The 10,604-nt window shown below is 42.5% G+C and overlaps 1 pseudogene; it reads left to right on the top strand.

Annotated features, from left to right (window-relative positions):
• The first annotated feature begins 2,165 nt into the window (after positions 1–2,165).
• Positions 2,166–2,260, top strand: LOC116658835 (annotated as a pseudogene).
• The last annotated feature ends 8,344 nt before the right edge of the window (positions 2,261–10,604 follow it).

Raw genomic sequence — 10,604 nt, 5'->3', positions numbered from 1 at the left:
CACTGTTTTAAAGTCATGCAAACATGCTTTCATAAATAAAGGCATTTCATACGTTAATTAGAACAAGATCATGGATATGAAACAAAATCTATTCCTTCCTTAGTTGATGGACAGAAAACTGCCAGCTGAGATTCAGTTAAGACAACTGTGATTATAAACCAGGAGTTTCACATCATGGAGAAACTAATGAAGCTTGATTTTCTCTGGCTGTATGTACAGGTGACCGAATTGTTCCCTAATCATCCCAAAGCTTTTACCCTACTGATTACATTAATAACAGTATAATTTACATACTAGAAGCATATACATAGAAGACCTATCAGGCTTAACAAAGAACTTCACATTCTTACGTTAAAGAAAGTAGAACCATTGCTGTTCCACTCAGAAGTGTGTTCCTAAGGCTGTGGAATCTTCTCACCCCCTATCTAGTTCAGCTCTTTTAAAATGCATGGAAATCTTATTGTGTCGCATCCAAGATTAAAGCAATTCAACCTCCAAGGCTCAATTCCAGGCTACCTCAATTTCTCGCCGGGTTTTACTTATCTCATCAAAAACAACCCTGGAAAAATGGCGCTAGAGAAATCTACAAGCCAATGGACCCTTAAAGATAGGACATATTCAAAAGGGATTTAAAGAACCAGTTCAGTCAATGGCTCCCATGAATGACAAACCATTGGTCCAAACCACATGGAGTTACCTCCACTCAGGGGTGACTTGGGACTAGAACATGTCAGCAAGGGTGAGCACCCACAGGAACGCTGCCTGCCTGCCTGCCCAAGAATTTTGAAGAGCCTCGTTTTGCCTTGGAGACAGGCTCTACGACCATCATGATGCTGAGTTTCCAGGGTCAGCAGGTAGAGGATGGACTAATTGATTTCTCAAGTTCACCTTCAAAACCAGACTCTGACCTTCGGCTCTCTGCAGAAAGGAACAGACCCAAAGAGTTAAACTGAAGTTTAAAAATGGCCTTGGTCTGAGGTCTCCTAGGAACCCATTTGAACAGCGCACGATGCAAACTCAACAGATATCTTTTGCCAGCTCTTCTCAATTTTCTCTGCTATGTGTGATATTTTCCATGGACGAGACCAGAGATGTTGGCTGTAAATGATAGTCAGATGTTTCAACAATTTTGTTGCTGAAACATGATAATTTCCAGAAGCCCCTTTTCTGTACGTGGTGTCCTTTGGTAAGACCCACCACAAACAAAATGACTTGTATGAGAAGAATGGCAGAAGATCTGGAAATTAACCAGGAAACTGGACCGTAACGTGCCTCAAACAAAACAAAAAATCATTAATAGGAAACAGGCCAGTTTTTAGGGGTCACAGAAAGACTATACCCTGGGTTCTCAGCAACTGGCTATGTTTCAAAGTCAGTAACCTCCAACTTGTCAGGGAGGATTGTGGTTAATGCTGCGAAAGACATGTGCTGAAAGGTTTCCAGTTGCCCTTAGATTCCTGAATTTCTATTCAGGGTATCATACCACACATGTGCAAAACAGAAAAGTCTGGTAAAATTTAAATGAGTCCCGCTGTAAGGAAACCCAACATATAAAATCTTAACTTATAAAATCAATACATTAGAAGGTTGTGATTTATATCAAAAAAGGATTAACTTCAATATTTTAAATGAAATTTTTCTTATCCAGATAGTAAGTTGAGTCACATGAAATATCCAATACTTCACTGTTTTCACCAAATAAAATCAAAATGCTGACAATCCCATGTGGTTCAATGTATACATTTCAATAATAACATGGGTGCTAGAAAAGTTTAAAGAGAGAATTAGGAATGCCTACTGATTTCAAAGTGGCAGAAATTTTTTTTAAAACTTTAATGCTTCTCAAATAACAATTCAAAGTCAACAGGAAAATATTTTGTCCAACATTTTCAATTTTGAGCTACATAATTTTTCAGTAGCATATCTATAGTACTACAGGATGTCGTCAGTGATAACTAAGAATTTTGGTAATGATTTGATAATGCCTAAAATAATAGTAATACAGTCCATATTGATACAGTTTCACATTTCAAAGCAGCCTTAATTGAAATGAATCTATTAAGCCATGCCCCCAAATCCTTTGTGAAAATGAGACAAAGATGGAAGAGAGGGAGCAAAAAAAGAGACACATGGACAAATTTTGATAACCAGAATATATACATCCAGTGCTCAATTCAGCAGCGCATATACTGAAACTGGAACAATAAAGAGAAGATTAGCATGGCACCTGCACAAGGATGACACACAAATTCATATTTTTAAAAAAAAAACTATATATATATATCTCCAAATGAGGATCTCTTTTCAAAGGATCCCCCATGGGAAGCCATATGTCTACTTCCAGGTGACATGACTACATTGCTCAGAATGTCTAGGGAATTCCTCTTGGAAATATCTTCAAAGCTATATAAGAAAACCAGTACATTACCTAATAGTCATATTTCTCCTTTTTTCTTCTTCTTCCTTTTAAATTCCAAACTGGGATCAACCAGCTATTAACCTGCTATTTCACAAACTTAGATCAAAATACTTTGGGGTTATTTACTAAAATCTGTACATAATTTGTCCAAACCCACAGAATGTACAACACCGAGAGTGAACTGTGCAATAAACTATAAACTTTAGGTGACGATGATGTGTCAAGGTAACATTGTTCATCAATTATAAGTGTGTGTACCACTCTGGTGAATAATGGGGGGTGCTAGGCATGTCTGGGGTCAGGCGGTACATGGGAAATCTCTGCTCCTCAATGTTACTGTGAACATAAAACTGCTCTTTAAAAATAAAATCTTAATTTGAAAAAAGGAAGAAATTGCATACATACATAAAAATAAAATTAAAACTATTTGAGAGAGGGAAATTGGTCTACACTGAGGGTATCCAGGAATGCCTGGTACATGATCCCACTTTCCTTTTTGTCTGCTTACTCCTCATCTTCTCCATGAGTTCCCTCCACCTCTGAGAAGAAAAAGCAGTCTTTTATGGTTAAACCAAGGCGATTAGGCATGGTGGGTAAACCCATATGGTGGGTAAATGTCGCTAACACTGGCCGACTCCAATCCCACTCTGAGTGACTTCAGTATATTCCTTTATTCTTTCTGCATCTGTTAACGTATCTGAGAATACGGCGGGGATTCGCGATGCAATCTCTCTACGTGGGAAGAAATATAAATGTCCGGCAAGCATATAAAAAACAAGCAGAGAACCTGGCTTTCTCACAGATGACGTATGCAAATAAGAAAGGGCTGGCTGACAACGTTTTCACCGTTTTTTTTCAACAGGTACCTTGACCCATAAAATAAAAGTATTTCTTATCCCCATGCCAAAGCAAGTGGATTTTTACTTTGAGGTTGACAAATAAGAATAAAAGTGACAGAAATGAGGCAGTCGAGGCTATCCTATCTCTCCTGTCAATCTGGAAAAGCTTGCTGAAGAAACTGAGGTCACTGTCCCTGGCATTCCGGGGTCCACTCCCGGCTCCGCGCTCCGCGGAACTGCAGGCCCCGCCCCAGAGCTTCCGCGTTGCTAAGGTAACGGGCCGCTTCTGAGATGCTGCCACCCACCCAGGGGCCCCCGCCCCGGGGCTCGCATTTTCAACCTGCTTCCACCGCAGCACAGATACGCAGAGAGTCTGCTCAAAGGGACCAGCCCTCTCTAACGTGCTCTCAGCGATTCACCAATCAGACGCTGCCACTTAAAGCCCGAAATTGAATGGTCAGATTCCCAGGGAGGGCAGGGTTGGAGAACAGAAACAGAACAGAAATGGGAGCTGCTTTTTGCTTGCCCTGTGAGATGGTCACTAGTCAGTAATGCCCAATGTTCCAGTTAGGGAAGGGGCTGGGACCCTTCGTCAGGGGTTCCTGTGGGGCTAGGAAAGCAGTGTCAGAGGAACCCAAGGAAGTGAGAGTCCCCTGGATGCTGGGAGCTGGGAAGGACCCCGCAGAGCCCACTCCTGCGATCACACGCTGCTGGATCCTGGCAGTACCTTCTGCCAGCATCTGATAAACCCTTCAGAGGAGGTGACTGGATCACCAACCCCAGGATTTGCTCCCTGGGAGCAAATTATTATTATTATTATTACTATTATTATTATTATTACCCCTAGGAGGGGACAGTTGCAGAAGGTTATATGAAAGTCCGTAATTGTGTAGGCTCAGGAAAGATTTGGGCATGTATGTAGGTGAAGTAAGGCTCTCAACTGAAGAAGAAAATGTTTTGTTTAGTTTTTCAGAGGAAGCGAATACTGTCAGCAAAAAGTGACTGCAGTGAGGTGACAGATATTCTGCCAGCCCCATTCTGCAGACCAGCAAGACCGCCTAGCAGGGAACAGGGTTTCAGGGAGAAAAGGAGGACAAAGACAACAAAAACGAAAAAAGGAAAGAAAGGGAGAGAGAGAGAAAGAAAGAGAGGGAAAAAGAAAGAGAGAGAAAGAAAGAGAGAGAGAGAAAGAGGAAGAAGGAGAGAAAGAAAAAAGAAAGGAAGAAAGAAATGAAAAGTCTAGACAAAGAAAGGAAACAGCTGAACTGGGCGAGAGAGAGGGTGGTAGAGAAGAAGCAGCAGAAAATGAAAAGTCTCTAAGCTTCAGCCCTGCAGATAAGATGACCGTATTTCCTGGTCCGCCGTCAGGATACATGAACAAGAGCTGCTGTACTTATGGAGAAAGTTGAGGTTGATTTAAATTAGTTCTGCCTCTGAAAATCCAGGATGTCTGTTTGTCACTCCTAGGGTTAATTGGACTCATAGGCTGGGAACTGCCCGGGCACTGGAAGGGTACAGGACTCCTGAATGCCTGGAGAAGAATTCTCATCCATCAGCACTCAGAGTGGGGAGATTACTGTCATCAAGAATATGGCCAAGCCTTCATCAGAATTATTGTAGATTCACTTCAGTGTTTTTCATCAAATGCACGTAAAACTTGAAATCGTGCTTCTCTGCTGTGCTCACCTTGTCCTTTTTCTGAAGGTGTGCCTGTTCTGAGAGGATAATAATGAGGATTTTTTTTAAGCCCTGCATGCGTGACATCTTAATACTTTTCAAATCCTTGTCTTACTCCATCCCTTCCTCTTCTGCCAGTGTGCCTGATTCAGCCACCCCGTTCTCACAGTGGCTCACTGAAGTCACTCCCTACAAGCTCGAATCGTTACTCTGTTTCTTACTTTTTTCCAAGCTTCTTTCTGATTTCCACAGAGGATGTTGTAATTCTGAACTTACTATGTAGACAGTCCCTTTTCCAGGAGCGTTTCTAACGCAAGGAAAGCTCTCTTTCCCACCATGGACATAACCAGTGCTGCTTACCTTGGGCTTCGACGGTCTTCTCGCTCTGTCTCATAAAACCAGCTTTACTGCCATTAATTTTCACTCCCTTGAGCAGCTCTGCTCTGTCAGTTCTCCTTTTGTCCCTCAAGAGTTTCTCTGGTTTCATTTTTGAATTTTAAGAGCTGGGATCTATCTTCATTTGGCTGTCTAGTATCTTGTTCCTCATAGGGCTCTGTAACTGTATAGCGGTGCGAGGGGTGTTGGAAACTTCAGGCTGGCTCTTTAATTTTCCAACAACTTAAGTGGCAGTTGTTCAGTGTCTACTATTTCCTGACTCTTCCTTTTCCCTTTTCATACAGCTGACCCACCTTACTGATGTTTTAAGTCACTCTGTCCTCTAGTATTTAGATGAGTCGTATCACAGGCTTTCAAGCCATTTGAGAGCACAAGCAAGACTGTTCACGTCTAGATCTTATCTCTGTTGTCCTTAAGTTCTCAGCATCACTTCCACCCTATGGGCAGGTGGTGTGTGTTGTTCTTTGATTTCACCTTGTATCCATCTAAATGGACCTCTGCGTGCTAAGCCTTGGGAAGAAAAAAACATCGAATAAGAATTGCCTTCCCCAACTCCTGCTCTTTCTTTATATGTTAAAATGTCAAATACTCTAGACTTTCCCATTTATTCCTGAATAGTCTGAGTGTTTGAGAGAGAGGTATTCGTTGGAGAACAAAAAGATAAGTGGAAACAGCTGAAGCGAAAGACCTCTCAAGAGCACCTGCTCAGGGGAAGCCGCTCTGGAGGACACACTACTCGGGTAGGATACACAGAGTTCATGGGCAGATCTGAACCCAGCGTTCTAAATGAATGAAGGTATGAGGGGGACAGCGCATGCTGAGGGTTATGAACACAAACTCCTGGGTTCAGATCCCAACCCTGGCACCTCCTATCTGGGTGACCCTAGACAAGTTTTTCAGCCTCAGTCTCCTTATCTGTAAAAGGGAGATGGAATGGTACCAACTTCTTAGGGTTGTTGTAAAGATTAAGTGGATTAAGTATATAAATTGCTTGGAATAGGTTATAAAACCACAGTCCCAACCCCACATCAGTTTGCCACCATGTGAGTGTCTCTGGCAGGACCATTCTTTGGGTAAAGAGATGGGGGCATAATTTCTCATACTTGCTTGTTCCTTTCTTGCCATAGGCCATACTTGGTGTGCAGGATATTAATTAAGCAAACAAGCTTTTGCTTAAAATTCAGTAAAAGCATCAGAATCTGTTTTCATTTCTAATACAGTACAAGGTTGAGTGTGAACCCTCATGCATTGATGGTGTAATTTCCCAACAGTAGTTCCACTCTGACCATACCAGTAGCAGCAGCAGCTTGGAAGGAAACACACCAGAACCTCCTCTATTCCCTGTCCCTCTCTCCATAGCTCTCAGAATTCCACAGTTTGATCCTTTTTGCTACCAAGGAGAGGCCAAAGAAACCAGTGCCCTGAAACCCATCACTGAAATTAAGTGTCGCTGGTGGGCACAACTCAAGTGACTTTGACTTTCAAAGGGAGGTAAGGATAACAGGAACTGAAAAGGGAGTAAGAGAAGTGAAGTATTTGGTGGGAACTGATAAGGTGGCCACAAGGTGGCACAGAATGACAACCAGAGTGCTCCCTCCCTCCCTCCCTCCCAAGTGACTCCGTTTTCAGTGAGGGCTCTGTTGCTACTGCCCTGACTCTCTTAAGTCTTATTGCCCTGAAAAAGCTCTCTTTGCATCTTCTTTCTTCTTTCACATTCCACAATCTGTGGTCCTTTCTCTTCCCTTAGCCCCTCTTTCCTTTGAAAAGTTCTCAGTTCTCATTGTTATAAGCAAACATGGGTTCCTTTCTCCCCCATTTGACCCTGATGGCTGGTCCTGTACTCAACAACAACTCCCTACTTCTGGAAAACGTGTATCTCTAACTCAAACTTTCAGTGGAATTTGAGCAAGGCACACAGCAGGGTTCCAGTGGGTTTAACATCCCACCAGTCAAACTAGGGTCCAAAAGGGCTGAGTAATGAAATGCTATTGGCTGATCTTATGTTACCTTCAAATTTTTCCTGAGCAGTATCTGTCTGAGTTCTTTAGATGATCTGATCTTCTACTGAGGACATAGATTGGGGCATTAAAATTAGGAGAGCACTGCCTCGCCGGATTTGGGTTAAAGCCATTACCAAAGACAAGTGGCTTAGGAATCAGGAAACCTGGTTCTAGTCCCAGCCCTGGCCCTTACCTCGTGTTGCTAGGCCAGTTACTTCATTCTTCTGAGTGGCTGTCTCGTTATCTACAAAGTGGGGATGATAACCACCTTGTAAGATTTATAACACCTGTAAAACATCTTACTCAATAAGTATTAGCTCTCCCTTTTCCCTTTGTGTGAGCAATGAAAGACTCCGTTAGATCTCTAGGCCCCTTCCAATGGAAATATTCTGTGTTCTGTCTTATCATCAAGATGACTGTCATAAATTAAGATTAGCAGCAAGTGAATTATAACATGTCTCCTGAGTTGAGAACAGGATTGCTCCATGCTTCTCTGAGCATTCTCCACCTCTCCTTCCTCTCCAAACCTTTTCAAGTGTTTGAAGAGGTATAGCAGTGTCCTGTCCCTCAACCAAGAGCCACGGGTGAACAGGGAGTGGCCCCAGCCTCAGGCAGAGCCACTCTAGAGTGGGAAGGCTCAGAGACCTCCCAAAGCGCTGTGTCCCCGTGAAGAGGCTCACACTGTGACGCTTCCCTCAAGAGCGGCTTCCTTTCTCTGCTCCTGTTACATCCTCTCAAGCCCAGAGATGCTCGACTGCCAGTGTCAAGGATGCTCTGGTTAGAAGCGAATGATTACACAAGCATCAGCTCTTCTTACAAACTGACGCCTGAGCCCAATGTGCCCAACCTGGAAGACACGCTGTACATCCCTGGAAGCTGACTGGAGTGTCTCTGAGGAGTCAAGAGAGGAGGGGGCCCAGAGTGGACGTTGAGCAATCAGACTCAGACAGAGGGACGTCCCTTCCACCACTAACAGGAGAGGGGCACCTAGGGTTGGGGAGGCTGACGGAGAAAAATCGAGCAGAAGAAAGAGAAGAGGAGATGGGAGTTGGAGGAATTCTTTCCTGACAGCCTTTAGTTTCTCAGTGAAGTAGAGGGGAGGCCATTCACTTGGTGTGAAAGGAGAGGTGGGAAGGAAAGGGCCTTAGAAGAATGATAAATGTTTTAAAACCTGTTTAAAATGAGGAGCGAGGAAGTAACTAACTAGGGACACATAAAATCTCCGGACTTATGTGAAACATGCCTAAGATTAGAAACCATCATATTTTGGGTTTCCTGAGAAGCAGACCTTGGATAGGGAAGGGCCTCAGCAGGATTCAGAATTTCTGGTCGAATTCCTACTTCTAACCCCTTACTCATCTGGAACTAGGCGTTCTCAGGAAGGGCCTTCAGTACATCTATCTGCTCTGTCAGTTTCAGTCCTTCTGCCCTCATCCAAATATCTTAAAAAAAAAACAACCCACTGATCTTGGCAAGCTGAGCCAATTCTCCAAGGCTTCCAAAGGAGGGCATGTCTCCCCGCTATACCCATCAACCCTCATCCCTCAGGATTCATCTTCCTTGGGCGTCTCTCATAGGTCAACACTGTCACCATCACACCAGCCTCATCGGTGTACAGCTCTCCTTTCCCACCCTAACCCAACACTTCCCTTTTGATTCGCTGGGGATCAATTGTCACATTTCACAGGGCCAATAAAAGGAAAGCAAAAGCAGATCAGTGGTTGCCTAGAGCCAGGAGTGTGGTTGGGGATGGACCCTTCTCATGCAAAGGGGCACGAGGGAAGTCTTTTGGATGCTGGAAATGTTCTATGCTTTCATTGGGTGGTGGGTACACAAGGGTATACATTTGTCAAGACTCACGGAGATGCATGCTTTGAATGGGGGCATTTTAATGTATGTAAGTTATATATCAATAAAGCTGATTATTTTAAAAGAGGGGTAGTAATCAGCCAAACATGGAGAGTGCATGCCATTAATCTGCCATACTGGACGTGGCCTTCTCTCCAAAGCCTTCAGGACTATCTCCCTGTGAGAGGAGGCAACTGGGCAGTCTCCCCTGCGTCCCAACACGGCGCACTGCAGTCTCTGCCCTGGCTGTCTTCCCCCTATCTGGGTGGATGGGGACACAGTATTGCACAAAATCATATAAACACGTTCCACTCCACATCCCTAAATTATTTGTATGAGGTAATATATGCTGGAGAATAGGCACTCAGTTACATGTTGAATGAAAGAATCAGTGGTACCAAGCTAGAGTAGATGTGTGACAAACACCCAAATAAATGCGTGAGATTGATCGATGGATAGATTGATTGTCTATCTATTTACTTATTTATTTTCACAGTATCAGTTTAAATGACTTCATCCATCACTTCCTTTCAGCTACTTCAGCCAGAATCAGAACCTATTCTACAAAATTACAGGATTAAAAAATATTATAATAGGTATTGGGTACCAAATTTTTAAGTACTAGCATAAGATATATGTAGCGGTTCAACTAGTCCTAAGGAGGAAAAAAAAAAAAAGGTTTGGGAAAGAGAAAAGGGATTGGATGGTTTCATTATGATTTAAAGCTCAGTCTTAGAAAACATTTTGAATATTTGAGACATTTCACCTTGATGTAAAGGACATGGCTTTATTGCTTTTTTTTTGTTTGGCAGTCAAGGTGCAATGCATCATGATCTAAGGAGGGGATGCAAAGATGAATAGGACACGGTTCTCATCATAAAGGTGCAAAAACGAGAAAAAAAAACAATACATGACCAACTAAAGATTAAATCATTTGTTTCCAAAATACTAACTGAAGTGTGTCCTGTGATATTCACGGTACTGCATTTTTTATGCAGTGAACCAATGACTTATTTCTATTGCGCTCCATTTTTTTATCATGATCTGGGTAATGGGTGCTACAAAAATTCTTCTTAAAGTTGTTAATATTTTATTTTGTGAAGTAAGTTTGCTTTATATATTTCTAAAACGTATTCATTTTCACACCACACGTGGTTTTCACTACTAGTTTAAATATGTAGCTCATAATAAAAGAGAAAAGTATTATCATATTTCCATGGCCAAATGCCATCCCAAATCACTCCACCAAATAGAAACGTTGTGATTTCAAAAGGGACGCACTTTTATCTGACTTTCTGAAAACTGATTTCATTGGATGACATACTCTAAGTAAATCGCATATGATTAAAATGCAGTGGTAATAATATTCACTGTGGAAGATATTCACAAAATCATTGAAACTCAGGAGAGCCTTTCATGCTTTGA

Source organism: Camelus ferus, chromosome 21 (genome assembly GCF_009834535.1).
Source record: "Camelus ferus isolate YT-003-E chromosome 21, BCGSAC_Cfer_1.0, whole genome shotgun sequence".
Lineage (NCBI taxonomy): Eukaryota > Metazoa > Chordata > Mammalia > Artiodactyla > Camelidae > Camelus > Camelus ferus.
The sequence above is the reverse complement of the archived record's forward strand: the minus strand, read 5'-3'. Positions and strand labels throughout refer to the sequence as shown.